Source organism: Saccopteryx leptura, chromosome 5, assembly GCF_036850995.1.
Source record: "Saccopteryx leptura isolate mSacLep1 chromosome 5, mSacLep1_pri_phased_curated, whole genome shotgun sequence".
NCBI classification, from domain to species: domain Eukaryota; kingdom Metazoa; phylum Chordata; class Mammalia; order Chiroptera; family Emballonuridae; genus Saccopteryx; species Saccopteryx leptura.
In genome coordinates, this window is record NC_089507.1 from 199,179,463 (window position 1) to 199,201,655 (window position 22,193).

Consider the following 22,193-nt stretch of genomic DNA (forward strand, 5'->3'; position numbering starts at 1 on the left):
AGGTAAGCTCAGTGTTATTCTCATATGCCAAGGTTGTGGGTTTGATCTCTGGTCAGGGTATATACAAGACTCAACCAATGAATGCATAGATAAGTGGAACAACAAATCAATTGTTCTATCTCTTTCCCTGTCTTCCTCTCTAAAATAAAAAAAAAAATTAAAAAAAAAAAAAAAACCCAGAAAAGAAAAAGAAAGCTTTAAAAGAAAGAGTGGATGGGAAACTCCAAGAAGGAGTGCAACATAATTTTCTAGTTACTGAGATGAGTGGGAATTTGAAATGAAAAGTTGAGTTCCAGGAAAGAGAGCTGGCCCTGCAGGTACCTCTGATTTCGTGGGCTGATTCCTGCTCACCCCGCAAGCAGAGGGGAATGCTGGAGAAAGCCTCAGCTTGTGACCTACAGTGTTGTAATTGTTTTCCGGAGGAGCTGTCATTTATCACCAGGACAATACCTGCCTATTATGTTGCAGGCCCAGGAAAGATGCTAAGAAATATCATTTCTCTCAAAGAACAGCTTCGTGCAAGACTGTCATTCATTCTTGACCCAGCATCTAAATTCAAAGATCTTGGGCAAATGATAGAGGAGTTTGCTCGTTATCGGGGTGTGTGCACCGGTGCAGAAGAATCTGACAGTCTTTTGGGTGTGTCTCTATTCACCAGAGGTGACAGTGCAGAAAGGGCCAGTGAATGCAGCCAAGCCGAGCTGGATGGGCTGGCAGCTGCAGAGCCAAGGTGGAGAATTTGGTGCAAAAGCGAAGCCTGAACCAACCGTCAGATCTTTTGCCTTGCTGTGCAGAAGAACATCTGAGCTGGAGTGGGAGGGAGACCTTCTGTTGACATTGGACTGGACATGCGAGCTCCCAATAGACATTTTATCATAGTGAAACAGTTAAGAGGCCTGATATCCAGGTCCATGGTTTACAAGCTCTGGGTCCTGAATAATAATCTCCAGCGCTTCAGTTTCCCCATCTGAAAAGTGGGGATAATGCTAAATTTTGGGCTTTGTGAGGATTAGGTAAAGTGATCTACATAAAAGCTTAGTGAAGTGCCTAGAATATTGTAAGAATGTGCTAAATGTTGGTACTGTTATTAAAATTGGGACCAAAATCATAACTTTTGGGGACAATAAAGTATTGCTGTGTAGCATGCTAGGAATAAAACACACTGTAGTCACTACAAGCTTCATGAATTCAGGACAGTATTTTATTGATGTCTAGTACTGCAATGGCCAGCACTGTGCCTGATGCAGGGTAGAAACTTGAGAAATGTTTGTAAACTTCAGGTGACAAAGTTAGAAAATTCAGGTCAGAGTATACAGTGTAGGTTGACCAGATAACCCCATTCCACCAATTCTAGCTCTGTGTAAATTAAATCTTAGGACATAAAAGATTGATATGTGTAGCATGCAGTGTGCAAAGATTAGGAATAAAGTGAGGGACAGTCTCACACTAAATTATTTTGTCATTGTTTTATTGTGTTTATAATATGTTGTATATAGTTCACTAGATTTACAAAATATACAATTTCTCCCCTTGCTCTGAAATCTTGGTTTTTCACTAAAACACTCTCTTGTCACAGAGAAACTCAGTAAGGGCTTTGGCATGGGCATCTATCTATACTACCACCTTGAACTAAAATCTACTGAAGTGGCACCATTTTCCTTTTTATTAGTCCCAGAGCCTGAAGACATCTTTAAAACGATGTCTTCTTAGGCCCTGGCCGGTTGGCTCAGTGGCAGAGCGTCGGCCTGGCGTGCAGAAGTCCCGGGTTCGATTCCCGGCCAGGACACACAGGAGAAGCGCCCATCTGCTTCTTCACCCCTCCCCCTCTCCTTCCTCTCTGTCTCTCTCTTCCCCTCCTGCAGCGAGGCTCCATTGGAGCAAAGATGGCCCGGGCGCTGGGGATGGCTCCTTGGCCTCTGCCCCAGGCGCTAGAGTGGCTCTGGTCACAACAGAGCGACACCCCGGAGGGGCAGAGCATCGCCCCCTGGTAGGCAGAGCGTCGCCCCCTGGTGGGTGTGCCGGGTGGATCCCGGTCGGGCGCATGCGGGAATCTGTCTGACTGTCTCTCCCTGTTTCCAGCTTCAGAAAAATACAAAAATATAAATAAATAAATAAATAAATAACCTTTTAAATTCCAAAAACAAACAAACAAAAAAACCCCGATGTCTTCTTGAAGGTGACTTTTCCCTCACGATGTTTGTTGAGAGACTGACTGGTCAGTGTGTCCTGGGACTGGCCAGGATTGAATTCGGGGTTTGCTGCTTACCTAATATGTGGCCTTGAATATACCACTCACCAGCATTAGCCTGGCACTGTTAGCATGTGACCTGGCTCCTGCCTACCTCTCTGACTTTAGTGCCTGTCCTTCTCCCCCTTTAATCTAATACTTCTACTTCATCTACAGAGGTTTTTCTTTCTGTCTCTCAAATATACCAAGCATGTGGCTCTGAGCCACGGTGTTTGCTGGCCCCCTGATCAGACCTTCACCTGGTGGGGCAAATAGAGACCACAGGAACCTCATGCCAGCACAGTTCAATCTTCTTACCAAACAAGTGTTGGTGAAAAGCTAATGCTGCTGGACTTAGCAAACGGAGATATGGGATGCTCAGTTAAATTTGAGTTTCAGATAGATAATGAATAATATTTTCGTATGAGCATGCCTCCTGCAGTTCTATTCATGAAAGCACTTTAATTTGTAGAGATTTTTGGATTTTAAAGTTACAGCGAGGCAATCATAGTCATTTTTGTTTCCCCCATTTTACAGACAGGAAACTGAGGCACAGAGAGGTTGAATAACTTGGCTAAGATCACACAGTGAGAAAGGAGCACACTCTTGGGTGCCTCTCGGTGAATGAAGGTTCCTGATGCTGAATGTCTGTATCCACAGAGCAGGACTGTGACTCTCACTTCATGGAACTGTTGGTAGGACCCACTGAAACAACCCACAGGTAGTCCAGGTACACAACAGGCCATCTACAAATAGTACCGATTATTTTGAGCTCAAAGGGCAAACGGGGGTAAAAATACTAGAGAGGAAATATTTTTAACCAGAAAAAGCACGCACTCTTGGAAAGATTGGTTAGTGTTGCTCTTCCTTAGACAGTATGTTTATAAGAGATACTTGTTTTTGCTTTTTGAAGTAAAATAATTTGAAAGATTTATTTTAAAAATAAAAATATTGAGAGCAGTCACTAAGGAAAGGAAGGTGGTTCTCCTAGCCACCTGAGCGAAGTGTTATTTTTGCTTCTTCAAGTGGCAAAGGTCCATTAAAGCAATATCTAATGGATGAATGGTTTCTACAAGTTATTTTTTCAAATAAGCCTAGTTTACCATCTTATTTTATGCAAAGACTGATGGATTTTCCCATAAAAAAAGTTGAATATAAAAAAAAAAAAATAGAGCATTTTTCTGCCCGGTTTTAGATACTACGGTTTTATGCCCGTTTACCTAGGCTTGATGACTGCGTGGAAACTCTCATAGCTTGTTTTGTTTATTTTTTTCACAAAAGTACACAGAGAAGAAAACTGACTTATAGATTAAAAGGATAGTAGGTGGCAAATGAGAAAACACGGCTTTTGTCTCGCAACAGTCTTTGCAGCTTGGGTGCATTATGGCCTTTCAAAAACCCCCATGAATTTATGGTAGTCAATGTGAAAATGAAACAAAACCAATGATCTCTGATTCTTTCCAGGAACACCTCAGAAAACCCAGACTGAGTTTAGATTAGAATTAATTATTATTATTATTGCACAGAAATATCTTCTTCTTGTCTCTGTATGCTGTTCTGGTGGCTGATGTCATAATATCTCCCATTTGTATGCAATTGCTCACTCTAAGAATAAACAGAGTCAGGAGGTCCCCATGTGGGGTCAACCTGGGAGAGCCCCGGGGAGACACAAATAGCCCTCTCTGCTAGGGCAGAGATCTGGGGACTTCCTGGGCTCAGGATCGGGCATACAGAGAAGTCAGCACCTCAACGGGAAAGAACAAGACATCATTTCACTATAAATTCAGAGTCCTATCTTCTCATTTCTATTATTTTTAAAAAGGACAGCTCCATTTTCATAGGCATGCAATTGTTTTTTGAACACAAAAGACTTTCAGAAGATTTAGCACTAGGAGCTAAATTTTTTTTTTTTTCATTTGCTTTCAGCAGCTTAGAAATTAATCGAGGGTTATTTCAAGTGGAATTGAAAACTTCTCTTTAAAATTTAGTTTTCTTCTTGTTATAAAAATGTCCAGGTTTTAAGAGAATAATAGCAAACTAGCGAATAAATTAATTATAATGTTAAAAATAGCAATGAACATTTATTCTGAAATAAATATATTTATATTCATTATTATGAATATATTCTGGGTGCATGATATTTTCCTATATAATAATGATCCTTTGAAAGGTATGCATATAATCCAAGTCAGTCTCTGAAATAAAGAGAAATTGAATTCGTGCAAACTGGTGAAAAGCGTTAGACCACACACTCCTTAGTATAAATTCAGACTACGTTTGTTTGTTTTTCTAAGGATTAAACAAATTCTTTTGATAGACACAAAGATACCATTTTAGGTGCCCTTGAGAAAGAAAACATACCAAAGAAAATATTTTGTTTATAATTTTTTTCTTTTCTCTTTTTTTAAAATTTATTCATTCTTCTTATTAAGAAGAGTGTTACCAAGGCTAAGACTCTCTATTGATAAACACAGGACAACAAGAAGCTGAATAATAAGAAACAAAAGGGAGTTCACTCCATCATGTGGCTGTTCTCAGATCAGAATGGATGGGCCCTGGTAAATCAATGACTCATCGTGCTTTGGGATGGATGGATCCCTTTGAATATGTGATGGAAGCTGGGAGTTCTGTCTCCCCAAACGGACATGCGTAAGAAATTCCATGCTTAATTTTAAGGGTTTGTTCTTCTCAGGCCAGCCTATCCGTGACCTTCGGTGGGTTAATAACTCCCCCCGTACTAAAAACTCTAGAACAGGGGTCCCCAAACTTTTTACACAGGGGGCCAGTTCACTGTCCCTCAGACCATTGGAGGGCCAGACTATAAAAAAAAACTATGAATAAATCCCTATAAACACTGCACATATCTTATTTTAAAGTAAAAAAACAAAACAGGAACAAATACAATATTTAAAATAAAGAACAAGTAAATTTAAATCAACAAACTGACCAGTATTTCAATGGGAACTATGCTCCTCTCACTGACCACCAATGAAAGAGGTGCCCCTTCTGGAAGTGCGGCGGAGGCCGGATAAACGGCCTCAGGGGGCCGCATGCGGCCCGAGGGCCGTAGTTTGGGGACTCCTGCTCTAGAAGGCCGTTCAATTCAAGCAATGCTGGCTACTTCATTTGCAGAGTCCTGTGTAAAATGGAAACAATAGGCCGCCTAACGATTTCTAAAACCCACTAAGCATTTCAAGATGGTGACAGTGGAGTATTAAACCGAGTGGGTGACTCCTCTGAGCATGGGGCCTGTGTGACTGCCCGGGGCGTCTGTCCGTGAAGCGAGCCGCACCTCGAGCACAGGGGGGTGGTGAAGATTTCCAGCTGGACTTGTGCTGGACCCAAGTCCTTTTTGTAAATAATACAAATTATTTATATGAGGAAAAGGAACTCGGGGAAATGTGTTCATGGTGGTAAGTAGAGAAATTAGGCAAACACAGATAAACAGAACGGGTAGCAACAGAAGGTGTCCTTTATTGGACATAGCAATTTTCAGTCATAGCAAAAGAATCTGCAGCCCTCTAGTGACCCTCCCATCAGCTCTGAAGTCGATGTCTAAAATTCCCGCCTTCTTTCTTAGAGTTAAGGCATCACAAGTCTCTATTGGAATGGATGCAGTAGCTTAGTCATGATGGGTCATTATCAACTTGGCACAAATTCATTTCTAAGACCATTTCCAGCTACCTTGGGAGGCCCTATAAGGACAGGACACAGGCTAGCTAGTCTATTTTTCACTGAGCAAGGTGTGGTAATACGGGTTTGGGCTTCTGGGAACACACAGGGTCGGTCAGCTACGTAGTAAACTGAGAGAAAAAAATTGAGCTTAGGCAACGGGTCTAAAATGGGACACGGAAAGGTGAAGAAGGGCCCAAACCAAGCTCTAAACCTCACGCAATGCTTCACATTTGAACTGTGCTTTTCTGTGTCATTTCCTGGGGACTTTTATGGTCCCAGGAGCAAAACCCAGATTGCAATAACAGTAAACGATAGTGCTACAAAGGGGACATTTAATAAAATAATTGTGCACATGCGACATGTCAGGCCCTATACTAAGTGTTTTGTACATTCTCTCTCTTACTGTCTCACACTAAACTCATGAGGTTGTTATTCGAATAGATTAGGAAACAGAAGTGCAGGGTATGAGGAAGGTTTGCTAAAGCTCATGAAACTGGTAAGTGGAGAATTTGAACTCACATTTCTTTAACCCCAGTTATTTTTCCGTTTTCTTCCTCGAGGCCAGCAGAGATGCAGTGCTGACTTCTTCTGCCACCAGCCAGAGAGAACACGCTGCTTTTCAAGGGGTCACCTGATCAGGTTAGGCCCACCCAAGAGATCATCTCTGCCTGTTAAGGTCAACTGAGTCGTGATGTTAGTTACATGTGTAGAAATCCCTTCACTCCGGACCTGGATCAGTTGGGTTGAAGAAACATGAGAAAGAAATCTTGGGAGGCCAACTTTAGAATTTTGCCTCCCACCTCCAGTCTATCAAAACACTGGATTGATGATAATTGGGTTAATTTTTTATGTGACCTGGAATGATACGTCTTTTGACAGAGAATCAATTAATACTTATAAACACTGAAACTAACGACCTGAGTTAAATATCATTAGAAGCCTATTTGCACACACAAAAAAATTGACCAAGACTTAATTTTGGGGGGGGGGGGGCGGTGAACACACAATACAGTGTACAGATGATGTGTTCTGGAATTGTACACCTGAGATCTATATAATTTTGTTAACTAGTGCCACCCCAATAAATTCAATTAAAAAATCAAATTTCTTCATTTTTTCCCCCCTGCATTGTAGACTCTATGGGTTATGATACTATGTTGTTTTTTGTCAAACATTTTTTGAAGTTTGCTATTTGTTTGGAGTTCAAAGGAAATGTCACTCCCAACTCCCTAATTTTGAATAATGCAAAATATTCTATAACTGATTCTGGATAAAGACGCAGTTGACAGAAAAATAATCTTTTCATTCAATAAGGGAAAACAGTGAATTAATGAGTATTTAGTTTAATTTTTTAAGAAACCGAGTATTGGCAGATCAGGAGTTGACAAAAATTATTCTGGTCCCATTTGCAGATCAAATGCAAACAGCCCCTTCTTTGCATTAATGGATCAAAATGGAAATGTTATATTTTCATTTTAGGCTGACAAATAAAAAACACTCAGCAATACTCTGAGGCCAAAAATCACGGCTGGAACTACTAAGTCAGTCACTTCATAACATCTCCGTTCTCTGGATGCCAGCTTATTAAAAATGCCCGTGATCTTACTGAAGTGAACTATTTTCTTTTTAAAAAAATTTTTTATTTTAATTTTTTATTCAGGGAGAGAAGGGGAAGCAGAGATAGACTTCCACATGCACCCTGCCCAGAACAAGCCCACTAGGGGGCAATGCCCTGCCCATCTGGGGCATTGTGACCAAACTTCTAAGCGCCTGAAAGGAGGCCATGGAGCCATCCTCAGTGCCAGGGCTCAACTCTCTCCAATCGAGCCATGGCTGCAGGAGGGGAAGTGAGAGAGAGAGACAGTGAGACAAGCGAGAGGGGGAAGGGTGGAGAAGTCGATGGGCGCTTCTCCTGTGTGCCCTGACTTGGAATTGAACCCATGACGTCACCATGCCGGGCCGACGCTCTGCCACTGCGGCAACTGGCCAGGGCCGAACTATTTTCTGAAAAAGAAGAGTTGATGAGCAGGAAGCAACCTTGCTTCCCCAGTCTCTCCTGGGTCTCTATGGAAAAAACTCGCAGTTTCCAAGTGACCATAGATTATGATAATACTCAGAGAGACCCAATATTTTCCAGGCAGACTACTGGCGAGATAAGCAAAAGGCATTTCATCTTTTGTGGAAAAGAGTTAGCATTTTCCAACCCTGTGTGAAAGCCCTCAGTATCAGTTGTTCAGTCATTCATTCATGTCTACAGGTGTTTATTGATTGTCTGTAAGGGGCCTGGTGCTGCTCTGAGCACTGCAGAAACAGCAGGGTGCAGGCCCGCAACAAAAGTCATGACTTGATGGAGGCCCTGTAAGGAAGGCTGAGGCCCCGTGCACTAGGGGGACTCTGCTATCTTAAATGTATCAGGTAGGATATGATGTAATGTTCGAGCTTGCAGCCTAATTGATGACATGTGATTGGCTTGAGTTGCTGGCCAAACAACAAAACCCTCACACAGCCCCTGAGGCAGAGAATTGCAAAAGATCGCACCATCCTGACAGTCGCGTCCAATCTCAGATTCCAGTTGCTTCCTCCAAATTGGCTTTCTTTGCTCCAAATGGCACAGCAGAGTTCCCCACCTAAAATGAAATCATTTGCGGTAGGCTGTATAATGGCCTCTGAAATGCCCACGGCCTAATCCCCAGAACCTGTGAATATGTTCCCTTCTGGTAAAAGGGACTTTGCAGATGGGAGTCAATTAAGGATCTTGAGACTGGGTAGATTAGTTTGGATTATCCGGGTGGGTGCAGCATAATTGTAAGAATTCTTACAAGAAGGAGGCTCTGGGTCAGAGCCATTCATAAGAGTTTATGAGGACAGAAGAGGTTGGAGTACTTCAAGGAAGGGGCCATGAGCCAAGAAATGCAAGCAGCCTTCAGAAGCTGTAAAGGCAAGAAAACAGATGTTCCCCTGGAGCATCTAGAAGGAACCAGCCCTGCTGACACCATGATTTTTACTTAGGGAGACTGATTTAGTTAGACTTTCGAACACCGCTACTATAAGATCAATTTGTGCTATGTTAAGCCACTAAGTTAGTGGTAATTGGTTACAACAGCAGTAGAAATGGACCCATCATTGAAGGTGTGCCTTGAAACTGTGTCTGATTTCTTAATACCTATTTCAGAATATAGTAAACGTGTAGTCCCTGTCACCTGGGAAAGCCACACAATTATTAGAAAAACTTAGACACATTTCTTATAAGGGCTCATGCCTCAAAGCCTTTATTTACCATGTGTGGGGCCCCAGTATTAATGCTCGTTGGGTATATTATTAACTAATTATTTATTTATTTTAAAAAAGGTTTTATTTGTTGATTTTACAGGGAGGAGGGGGAGCAAGACCAGGCAAGTCTGGGGTTTTGAACCGGCGATCTCAGCATTCCAGATTGACATTCTATCCACTGCACTACCACCGTTTAGTCTATTGTTAACTAATTTAATCCTCAAGAGAACTCTTTGAGGTAGGGCTATGATCATGCAACTTTACCAGTGAACTGAGGCACAGTTTCCTGGTTTCTGGCAGTGTGGACATATAAACCAAAGGAGCTTGCCCACTCTGACCACTGGCAGTGTGGACATATAAACCAAAGGAGCTTGCACCCTCTGACCACTGGCAGTGTGGACATATAAACCAAAGGAGCTTGGACCCTCTGACCACTGGCAGTGTGGACATATAAACCAAAGGAGCTTGCACCCTCTGACCACTGGCAGTGTGGACATATAAACCAAAGGAGCTTGCACCCTCTGACCACTGGCAGTGTGGACATATAAACCAAAGGAGCTTGCACCCTCTGACCACTGGCAGTGTGGACATATAAACCAAAGGAGCTTGCACCCTCTGACCACTGGCAGTGTGGACATATAAACCAAAGGAGCTTGCACCCTCTGACCACTGGCAGTGTGGACATATAAACCAAAGGAGCTTGCACCCTCTGACCACTGGCAGTGTGGACATATAAACCAAAGGAGCTTGGACCCTCTGACCACTGGCAGTCTGGACATATAAACCAAAGGAGCTTGGACCCCCTGACCACACTCCTCCATGCCTGCTGCCCTGGGAACACACCTGGACACCCCATCCAGTTGGACTTTGCAGTGAGATTTCATCTTTGAGCAAAGCCAGGAGTCACTTCAAATAAAGGAGAGTAAAGCAGGCCAGGTCATTTTGCTGAGTTAAACTGCTTTTGATCTATGATGAATTGTAATTATAATGATTATAATCTTGTTAGCTTGCTATCCTTATGGACTCATCAGGCAGCTCCTGAAGGAATTTTTGCAAAAAAGGCTTTACAGGCACGGCAACCATGTTAGAATACAAGTTTCATCTTTGCAGGGTACTGCTTTGAGGGGAAACACCTGTTTACCATGCTCCCCCAAAGTACATCCTCTTCTAAGAGAAATCTTTGGGAAGGCCAGGAAGAGTATTTATACTAAAAAGAAAAATAAAAGCCAGGAGTTTTTAGAATTTTTAGGATTCTACTATATTGACTTCCCTAACAGGCTGCTCGCCACTTGTAACGGTTTGGAGTTCTTATCTCTACTTCATTTAGTTTTATACGCCTTTCATTGATTTGGTCGGTATTTACTGAGCACCTACTATGTGCTACACACTGTTTTGGATACTAAAGATGCAATGACGAAAAGACAGGCAAGGTTGGTCCATGCGATGGCACGGAATCAGCAGTTCATTCCCTTTCTTGGCCATGTCGTTGTATGTGTACAGTACACCATCGTTTGCTAATTCCTTCACTAGCTGTTGGACGTTAGTGTTGTCTCTACCTCCTTGGCCTTTGAATAGCACTTCTATGAATAGTCATGTTCAAGTTTTTGTTGGAACCCCAGTTTCAATTCTTTCAGGTGTATACCTGGAAGTGGAATTGCTGGGTCAGATATGAACACAGGAACTTCCAGACACGAAAGACACCTATTGTACGATTCCATTTTTATGAAATGCCCAGAGTAAGTGATTCAAAAACCTAGAGTGAAGATTAGTGGCTGCCCGTGTCTGCGGGAAGGGAAACATGGGGACTGACTGCTTAATGGTTACGGGGTTTGTTTTGATGAAAATGTTCTGCAACTGGATAGTGGTGATGGTTGCACACTGTCAGTCTACTAAAAGCCACCGACTTGCACACTTTACAATGGTTAGAATGGTGAATTTTATGTTATGTGTATCCTATCACCATTAACAAAGACAAGACCAGCTAGGGTCCACCCTTAGTGAGTTGAGACAAACAGTATATAAATCAATATTTAGTGAAATATACTCATATATGCTGAAAAAGAAAAGGTGACTAAGAGAATGGTGGGGGATGGAAGGTTTGCTTCTGGACGGGAGGTCAGGCAAGGTCCAGCTGGAGAGGTGACCCTGGACAGATGATGGGGGGGACAGGCCATGCAGACATGGGGGGGGGGCTGCAGGCATTACAAGCTGCTTCTCTGTCTCAGAGGCTATCAGCTGGGGGCGACTTCACTTTCCAGTGGACATTTGGTAAATTCCAGAGATATTTTTTAGTTGTTATGATTTGGGATGGGGGTGCTACTGGCTTCCAGTGGGTGAGGCCAGGGATGCTGCTAAACATCCTATAATGCACAACACAGGCCCCCGGGAACCCGGCCCCACACGGCAGTAGAAGCTGGGATATCCTGGTCTGACCCCTCGCCTCTGAGCCTTCCTAACTGTTGGGAAGAAACAACTTTTGTATAACGTGGGGTACCCAGCTGCCCTTCCACATTCCCGGCTGCCTACAGTTTTGGTCTTGACTCCTGAATCTACAGCATGTAGAAAGATTAATATCCCCTCTGCCACTGGACTACGTGAGGAATGGTTAAGCTCCAAGGCTGTCTGTCTGTGTGTTTCCTAAGCACAGACTTCCACATGAGCCTCCAACCGGACAAAGACATGCTTATATCTTAATAGACCACAGACGCTGGGCATTGAGGAGGGAAATGGGGGAGGGTAACTTCCTCACATGCTTCCACAGGATCAAGGTTTAGTTGGCTACAGTGCGTCTGAAAATCTGAAATCAATCCTCAGAGACCACCGAAGATGCAATGTCTACCTTTGAACTGAAGATGGACTCTATCCTGCCTCCCCATGGCTCCTCCTGGTTGAAACCAACTGACCAAACATTCTTCCTGAGAATCTAGGCAGGAAGCGGCCATCAGTCAGCAAATGAGCCGCTCTTGCTCGCCTTTTTGTCACCAGAAGGAGCCGAAGCTTCCTTCCACCAGCCCTAGAGGACTTTTCCACGCAGAGCTTCACAACCACAATAAGATATTTACTGTCTTTATCAGAGAGATCAAAACCACACACAGATGTCACATTTCTCAAATTCCATCAGTAGATCAGACAAGCCGTCTCTGGAAGGAGGACATTCCAGCCGGCAAGTTCAGAGCGCGCTGGCTTCGAGGGCCGTTCCTTCCCTATTTTCTGAGCCTTTGTTGTCTCTGCAATGCTGATAAATCAATCCATCAAAAAATTTCCTCAGTGAAACTCAATCAAGAAAGGTCATGTCAGCGGGAGAGGAACAGATTAAATTAGCATCAAATTAGACATGGAAAGTGAGTTCTGTCAAAATCATCGCAGCGCTCAGCACAATTAGAATATGTTAATTATGCATTTCATTAAGGTGGATGTGAGATGAAATGTCACTGGGGTACGCATCCGAAAAAGGGAAGATTGCCAGGCACAACTTTCTCTAGACAATGTGTGACACCTTCATTAACATCAAGAATCACAAGTCTGCCTTGACTTTTTCTGTAAAGGATTAAACCATTAACTGTTTGCTGGCTCCTCTCATTTGTGCGGGGGTCCCTGTCCTCAGAGTGGGCTGGTCCCTCCTGAGGGACTGGCTTATTCTGCCTCCGCCATGGCCCCAGGGGCTGCTGGGAGTGCCCGGTGGGCAATGGAGAGGGTGGCGGTTTTTAATGAACTCCCTGGAAGCTTCGCGGGGATCACGCCACCGCCTTAGGGGTGTCAGGATGCTGAGAAGGAGAGAGGAAAGAAATGAGGGGTGAGGATTACAGGGGGAGGAAGGAGGGGCAGGGAGGAGGCTCTTGGCCTCATTCTTGGGGATGAAAGATATAATCAATGTAATGGGGGTCGGGTGGGGGGGGGGTGGACGAGATTTACAAACTTATACTCGGCAAACTCTAATTTGGTGAATTATTTTGCAGATCACTGTCTGAGTCATGCTAACCAGGAGGCTTTTTCCTAGAGCAGCTCCTCGCGAGGCAGCTTCATAAAATCCTGGTGCGATGCTTTCAGTAATAGTTGCTTTCATTGGCGCGTGTCCTTCCGCGATTTCTTATAGCGCACCCTGCCTGTGGCTTTCTGCACCGGGCAGGGACAGGACGTGTCCTCTGTGTGGCTTATTCTCCTGACGTCGTTGTTTTCCTACTTGGTTCCCGTTCCTCACTGCCACCAAGAAAAACTTCCAGGTGCCCAGCAGCAGTGAGACAGCTCTTGGGAGGATTTCCGATCACCCACTCGGCAAACGTTCTCCCAACCTCACACATGCTGTTCCTCTTCTGGGAGCCCTTCCCTTCCACCTGTCTGCCCTGCTCCCTACTTAACGCCCACCAAAACACACACCCACTCTGTGCTAGCTCACTCCTCTCCTTCCTCACGGTTCAACGGAGACATGTCTTCCTCGCCTTTAGATCTATCTGCATGTGATGGCCTTCTTGTTCTCAGGGGACCCTGAACTTTCCTGAATTTACCCGAGTCAGTCATGCACCTAAATGACTCTTACCACACACTCAAACTTCTCACAGTGCACTGCAGTCGCTGGTTGAGTTGTTCAAGTACCTGCCAGGTGGCATGTTTAATATTCCCTTGTTTTATTTATTTTTTAAAATTTCTATATCCTGGGACATGGAAAGTGCTTAACAACTATATTTTTAATATATGAATGACCAGGTTGTGGAATTTTATCATGATGCAAGTTCTACTTTTTAGGGGCAGGAGAGAAAGCAAAGGTTATAACTTATTTCTAGCCCTTCCCAATATGGTGACTTTTCTCATCCTAGAGTAACACATACACATGAACATACATCTGTCCCTAACGTAGCCGGTTGGAGTTCATTTGCTCTAATGCCCAATGTAAATACATTATTGTTGTCTTTTTCACACCTTTATGCCACTAGGAATTATTTTTTGAATTTACTTGTTTTTTTTTTTCTCCCTTATGTTCTTTTTTCCTACCCTCTTTCTTCTCTTTCTCATTCTCATACTCTTTTTAAAAACTCAATGATCAGATCCCCCTGGTTTATAACCAAACCTATAAAGCAACCACTTTTTATCCAAATTCTTTTGGGCATCTGCCCAGTGGAAAACAACCTTAGTCTCTACTATGTACAATGGCCAAGGGGCTCCGCTACATGACCAGATAGATGGCTTTGGGTAAGCCTGTCTTCTCCCAAGTAGCGTGACAAGAACCTTCCGCATTGCATGTGTTAATCGTGAGGGCACAGGCAAAAGGCAAAGCCTGGAGCCTAGCACATAGGAAATCCCCAATAAGTGAAAGCGAGAATGATAGGTGGTCAGATGAAGAAGAAGAAGAAGAAGAAGAAGATGATGATGATAACTGTGACCTGCTGGTGGCAGCCTAGGGTCCTATTCTGAAAACATTGCCTCAGCATACATATCTCAATTTACAGGGAGAAAAGACAGCGTTGGCTACCACTGCCCATTTTAAATTTTGCATAAGAACAAGAAACACGCAAGGGACTGAGACCCTCTGGCAGAAACCCTCCAGAGCACTGAGGTTCTGCAGTGGAACTTCGCCATGTGCTGAAGGCCCAAAGGAATTCCAAGGAAACTGACAAGTGAAGTAAAGGTTCTGTAGGATCCTGGGTTGGGTCGGGGCAATCTATTAATGCCTAGCTCTCCAAGCTGTCTTGTTTTCTGAGGCCCGGCCCGTTAGAGAGGGGAGGACAGTGGGAATCATTCACTAGCTCTGATTTGACAAAGCCGACTGTCTTACCTTGAGAGCTGGTGGGAGGGGAGGCAGGAGGGGGCCGCCCAGGTACAAAGCTTCCTCCCAGCCCGCCTGCCTCCTAGCTTCCTGTCATCGCTGCCATTGATATTAAAATCAAGGGGTTGGCATAAAGCTCCTGGTAGCACTGGCAGAAATCCAGGCTGGCTCTAATGAGCCTCACCTGGGCTAATTACATCTTTTACAAACCCTGCCGGGGAGGCTGGAGTTGCCAATTGGTCGTCCAGGATGGTAGCGTCTGGGATTTCTCTGCTCTGAGATTTCTTTCTAGCTGCTGGCATCTGGAGCTCCAGAGGGCCAGAAAGTGACCTGAGGGACTCTGGTGACTGCCTCGTGTGGGCACACGCAGTTACCCTTTTGTCCCAGAATGAAAGCAAAGCTGTGGGGTAGGAGGTGGCCCTCAGCCTGGCGACTCCCTCTGGGCTCCCCTGTCATCTGGTCATCAATATGGGCTCTCAGGCCTCACCCAGATCGGTCGCATCGGAATCGGTGTTTTTAACAAGATTCTCAGGTGACACAGTCAAGTTTGAGAGGCCCTGGTCTAGCATTTCTGCATTGGGGGGGCAGATTACGCCCCTCAGACTGTGTAGTCTCCAAGGAAGTGTTTCCTAGACAGCCTGTCCGGGGTCCCCGCTCTAGCATCTGTCAGTTGTGTGACTCGGGCCAGGTATTTAAACTCCTTGGGCCTCCGTTTCCTTTTCTGTACGACGGGCATGATTTTTTAGTCTCCACAACACAGGGCGATTGTGAGGATGAAACGGAACAATGTGAATGGGTCTTGTAGCAGGTCCCTGGAGCAGAGCAACACTGCAGATAGTATTGTTGTTGATTAGCTGTTGTGATTAAGGAATTGTTGTCCTTCGGTGGAAACTCAGAATTCTCATTCAGTCCCTTACTGGTTATCACATTGAATTTTATCTGTAAAATAGAACAATGCTATCTGTCCCTGAGGATTTGTGTGAAGATTCAAAGATACCTTGGGGTACCTATCCAGTGTTCCTTAAGACAGTGAAGGTCATCAAAGACAAGGAAAGTCTGGAAGGCCGTCACAGCCAAGAGGAGCCTGAGACATGACTAAGTGTGAAGTGTTGAGGGTGGGTCGTGGAGCAGGGAAAGGACGTTAGGGAAAAACTAAGCTCCCCAGAGCAAAATGTGGGTTTTAGTTAATGCATCAGTACTGGTTCATTAGTTGTGACAAATGTCCCATGCTGATTAAGAGGTTAAGTAAGAATAGTGGAAACTGGGGGCGGGGCATGTGGGAACGCTGGATGCGCTTCTCTGTATTTGTCTATAAATCTAAGTGTCCTAAAAATGAAGTGTCTTTAAAAATAAGTAAGAGGTAACACTCGAAAAGCCTTCACCAAGGTGACCGACTTGTCTCCATTTTCCTGGAATTATCCCAGCTTCAGGACTGAAATTCCCAGGTGCCAGGAAACCATCTGTCTCAGGCAAGCTGAGACCACTGGTCACCCTCCCTTTGGCACAGAGCCTGGCACAGCCCAGGAGCCCCAGAAATGGGAGTCGTCACATTCGTTCCCTGGTGGGCGGCTCAGCAAAGGGAAGGTTGGTGACTGGGATTGAATGAGGGAACCCGAGAAGCTCTGACTTCATATCTACCTCCTCAAGGAGGAACAATCCGGGGTGGGAAATTCCCTCACTGACCCAACAAATGTTACTGAGCATCTACTACGCACCAGAAACTGTACTCTGTGCTAGGGTTGGAGGGGGCTGGGGACATAGACAAATGAGGCCTTGGCCTGATGCTGCCTGCAGTCTAAAAGCAGACCTCAAACTTGTACAACAGCAACAAAAACGGAAGTGACAACAGCAAGCATGGTAACAAACAAGCGGCAGGGTGGGGATAGTTAGGCTCATTTTTTTCCGATCAGGAAATTAAGATTTAGAGAGATCAGACAGCTTGCCTAAGCTGACACAGATTCCAGATCTATCCCCATCTGTCCATCTCCCAAGCCCTGTGGTTTTCCATCGGCCCACAGCTGCCTCCTACAGCTCCTCAGGACAAAAACAAAAAAAAAACAGAGGGTGAGAGATACAACTTTTGTGTACTAGGAGCTTCAGAAGGAGTAGCTAGCTACCTTAAGCTGGGTGAAATCATAGAGGACTTCCTGGAAGAGGTGGAATCTAAGTGAGGACTTGAAGGCTATATGGTGATCCTTTCTAGTGGCCCAACAACGTAATTTCTCCCACATAACCCCCTGTGAGATTTTTTGTCTTTATAAATAACTTGTGCAAGCATATTTGGTGAGGACGGTGATGTGTGACTCATTGCACGTGGTGGGATAATGCTTTTGAAAAATCACTTGGATTTTTCCTGATATTACTGTATTGGCTGTTCTTCCCCTCACAGGCATCATGATCGATCACCTTGGGGGAGAGATGATTACACCAAAATAAAAGGAAATGAATTAAGGTTTAGCAAAGGTAGATTTTGCACACACGTGATTCCTGAGATGACTCAGGGAAAAGGTAAGACATGATTAAAGAGCAAGTCTGCCCTGCTGGACCCAGCTAGATTACCATGGGATTGGGGGACAGATGAGAGCTGGAGGTGAGCTAGGCCATCAGATCCTGCCAGGTGTCCCTGAGAAAGGGGGTAATAGAGATCCTATCAGTTTGAGTAGATTCAGGAGTAGTGATAACATGGACCCCTTCCCAGCGGCACATAGGAAAGCCGTCAGTCCCCACAGTTGCCCTGGGGATTTAGAAATGGCAGCATAATGCACAGAGGGGTGTCTAGGCAGATGGCTGTGGGGTCCCTCCAGAACAGCTGAGGGACAAGCATGGCCACAGAGGACCAGAAGATGCTATGAGGGCTTGAGGCCACCACATGCCACTACAGCCACCTCTGGGAAGGACCTGGCCGTCTACCCACACCCATATTAGTTCTACCCCTTGAAAAGGGGAGGAGTTTCGAGTCCCCAAGGACTAAGTTTCTCTGGTTAAGAAGATGAACTTGTAATAGACATTGAGTTCAGGTGAGGAACACAAGAGAAAGGTAGATTTCTTCTACACCTGAGTCCGTGGGCTGGCTGAGATTTTTACCTGTTACAGTTATGACTTGCGTTTTTGGTAACTAAGCTGAGCTTGGTTCTTATTTCTGTCTTCTGTTCTTATCTGCCAGTGAGTGACTCAGAGAGAAAAACTTGGAAGCCCTCCCCATAAGCCCATGCATTGGCCAACGCAGTCCCATCTCTCTATGACGGCTTCGTCCCTGCTTCTGATGGCCTCCGGGGCCTGCTGGGCATGCGCCCACGGTCCCACAGCGCTGACGCGGCCTTGACCGCACGTGACCGCAGTGAAACATACAAGGCCAGGCTGGCGGGGAATCTGGTCAGGGTTTCTCACACTCAGCACTGCTGCCACTTGGCGCTGGATGGTCCTTTGTTGGGGGCCTGTCTTGCACATTGGGGGACCTTTAGCAGCATCCCCGGTCTCCACCCACTCAATGCCAGTAGCACGGCCTCCCACCCCCACCCCCAGTGCCTCCAGGCATCACCAGCTGTTCCCTAGGAAGCAAAATCATCTCTGGTGATTTCAAACCCACCACGGCCAGTTACTCTGAGTTTGCCCTGGGGTTAATTACTGAACCGTCCAGTGCCCGCATTGCTCCTTTTGGAAAAGGAGAGAGTGAGCGCGTTTACAATTCATCCTTAAGGCGAGGAGCCGGGAGCTGTGGGAGGAGGACCCCTTGTGAAGGCGAACCGGCCTCCGAGGGCTTCCCTTTGCTCTTGCCCATCCGGCGTCAGCGACAGAGAGCAGCAAGCCTTGCGGGGTGAAGACCCTTCCTCCAGCCCAGGCTCATCACCTGTCTACAATAAAGCCCTTTCATTAGAGGTGGAAAGAATTATGGAAACGTTCCCCCCACTGGGGAAAGAAAGTATGACCGTAATAAGGGCATTTCCTTGAGGAAAGCTGGTGAGAGGCTGGGCACCGTGCAAAGAGCTTTGCAGGGTCCCGTTTGACATGGTGGATGAGCTCCGATGTAGGTACAGGTTGAGGACGTGCAGAAAGGGAGGCTCAGAAAGGGTTATTCACTTCCCCAGGATTCATTTGCTATGTGAGCGAGTGGGGCGCGAACCCGTGACTCAGCCCCTCTCAGCCCGGACGGGCCCTAGCCCAGCGTAGGGTTCACGTGTGCTGCGAGGACCCGTGCGCGACCTTCCTGGGCTGCTTCCCACTAGTTGCATACCACGAGTTCGACGACTTATTTAATATCTTCCTTTAAGTGGATTTACGTTTTGGCTTACGTATTCTGAAAGACATTTTATAGCACTCCACTAAATTGAAAAGCAGTTTCAGCAGCCGCAGGTGGACGGGGAATGCATTTTTCACATTGGGAGTCAATGTTATTTGTCTTTGGTAATGATGAACAAGAACTGACTCTAGGCAGCGTGTGGCTGTTCAGCCTCTTGGACTCATTAAATGTCCAATAAATAGGTCGTGGAAGAGCCTTGGTCCCGTCGACATCCACCCACAGCTGATTTCTCTATGTATCTCCGCATGGAGGCTGAGAGACTAAATACTTCACCCCCGCCTCCTTTGCAGCTAGGGGTGGTATATGACACTGTTTTGCCACCAAGATGTATGGGGGAGGGGGAGAATCTTGCTAGAAGATACTGTCTCATCGCTTCCCTCATTGTGTTAGTTCATTTTACCTATCACCCTGGCTAGGCTCTAGTACCTAGATCAGGGGTCGGGAAACTTTTTGGCTGAGAGAGCCATGAACACCATATATTTTAAAGTGTAATTCCATGAGAGCCATACAACAACCCGTGTACATTAAGCATTATCCAATAAAAATTTGGTGTTGTCCCGGAGGACAGCTGTGATTGGCTCCAGCCACCCACAACCATGAACATGAGCGGTAGGAAATGAATGGATTGTAATAAATGAGAATGTTTTATATTTTTAACGTTATTTTTTTTAATTAAATATTTGTCTGCGCCTGACCTGTGATGGCGCAGTGGATAGAGCGTCAACCTGGAAACGCTGAGGTTGCCGGTTCAAAACCCTGGGCTTACCTGGTCAAGGCACATATGGGAGTTGATGCTTCCTACTCCTCCCCCCCTTCTCTCTCTCTCTTTCTCTCTCTATCTCTCCTCTCTATAATAAATAAATAAAAATCTTTAAAAAAAAAAAAAATATTTGTCTGCGAGCCAGATGCAGCCATCAAAAGAGCCATATCTGGCTCGCGAGCCATAGGTTCCCGACCCCTGACCTAGATATTCAAACACCCTTCCAGGTGTTGCTGTGGAGGTATTTTGGAGATACGATTGAAGTCCATAACCAGTCGAGTTTAGGTAAAAGATAATGTGGGTGGGCCTCATCCAATCAGTTGAAGACCTCAGAGCAAAACTGAGGTTTTCTTGAGATGAAATTAAACTTCTGACTGCAGCCCTGGCTCCGCCTGAACATTTCCATCGTGCTGGCTTGTCCTGCGAGTTTCAGACTTGGCCAGGCAGCCTCACACCTGCGTAGGCCTATTCCTTGAAATCAGTGGAAGAAGAAATGAATGAATGAATAAAATATCACTGGTATCTATATCTATCTATATCTATGTCTATTTCTATGTCTATATCTGTGTCTGTATCTACCTACTTGTAGGTATATATGTCTGTCTGTCTGTCTGTCTGTATGTATCTGTCTATCCCAGTGGTCTTTTGTTTCTCTGGTAGACTCCTGACTGATACACTCTTTGAAAAGGGGACATGAGGTATAAAGATGCATCTGCCATGTCGCTGCCACACGCATGACAAGCATGGGGACAAGTCATTATGTTAAGCCTGATGGAGCAGGGAAGGATGGAAGAAGATGGGTCTGTGATTGCCTGCCTGTGCTCACCTACCAGCTTGGACAACCTACCTCCCAGGCATCTTAATATGCCTGGAATCAGAATGCATTTTGCAGTCAATGACATCTAATAACTGACAAGGTTGTTGTCATCCCTCCCTCAGCCCCCCCCCCAAAAAGGCTTCTAGTAATGGTACACCTTAGACTCAGTGGTATTTTAGATTTAATAAACTATGGTAGCTGCAAATCAAGAAATGACTCGATTTAAGCTATTGTGTCTTTTGCAGTGTTCAGCACGCGAGCGCCCTCTCCGCCTGGGTTGAGCTATGACACAACCAGCCCAGAAAGATGCGGGCAGAGATCAGCGTTTAGCAGCCGAGCGTGAACACCTCACTCCTCCTGATGCCCCCCATCTTTTCTCCAGCAGCTCAGCCACCGTGTAACAAAGTGGTCGCAGGCTCACCCTGTGATTTCTCAGTGAAGGTTTCTCTGAGAACGCACCGAATTCTCCACGCTCTCCTCTTTACCTGATGAGAAAGTAAAGGCTCTCCCCAGTCCTTCTCGCCCCACAGAATCCACTTTCCAAGCTCAATGTGGGTGGAAATGTGTTCTATTAGCTGATGAAAATATCACAGGAATTAAAAATCAAACCTGTTAACATCCTGATTAGTGTCCCCATGTTAACTGTGGATTCTTTTGGACGACAGAACAGGTCACTCTCTGGGCTTAATGTGATCGCGGTGTTTAATAGGAACTGCGTTAGGGAGGAGCCGTTAGCCACTGAAAACTGTGCCGGCAAACGAGGCTGCCATAACTGTCCTCTCTCACCCTGGTGACTGCCGTAACTGTCCTCTCTCACCCTGGTGAGAAGTGACGGCAGGGACTCGAGTGTCGCCTCTGGGGGAGGGGAGCCAGATTAGAAAAAGAACCAGGGGCTCGTCCACTCCCTTCCGTTTCCAACCCCCTTCCTCGCAGCCTCCGCACGAACTTCCCTCCTCCCACACTTCCAGAAGAGGATGTGTGAGATGATTCTCCCAGGTTATAAGGAACTGACCCAAGACAACATTTCTAACAGGAGACATTTGTGTGATTCCCATCACTGTCATATCTTCTTTCACCCATTGCTCTAGGACAGGAGACAAAACCAAATGACTGCAGGGTCCCGAGAGGGAACAGAAACGGCTGAGTGGGGACTGGGGCAGACTTTAGAAGAATCTGATCCTGTCCTAAGGACCCAATCCTACCGAGCCTTGGCCTAGTGCCCACGCTCTATATTTAAAACATATCCAGGGTCTGTCACCCTCACCACCTCCATGGCTGACATCTTGTTGAAGGCAGTGTGGACCTCACAGTCTAGTGTGCCCCACGATCGCATCAAGGACTTCTCAGAATACAGGTAGCTGAGCCCCAGCCCCGGGGTTTCTGATTCAG

General features: G+C 45.5%; 1 protein-coding gene across 4 annotated transcripts in view; it reads right to left on the minus strand.

Annotated features, from left to right (window-relative positions):
- TSHZ2 (teashirt zinc finger homeobox 2) overlaps positions 1-22,193 on the minus strand; it is a 438,694-nt gene that overhangs the window by 92,536 nt on the left and 323,965 nt on the right. The window contains exon 4 of one of the 4 annotated variants that reach the window (XM_066387465.1): positions 8,463-8,529. The exons of the other annotated variants lie outside the window; for them this stretch is intronic. The gene's annotated coding sequence lies outside the window, so the exon portion shown is untranslated. Of the gene's footprint in view, positions 1-8,462; positions 8,530-22,193 lie in introns of those variants that run through there. 4 annotated transcript variants of the gene reach the window in all.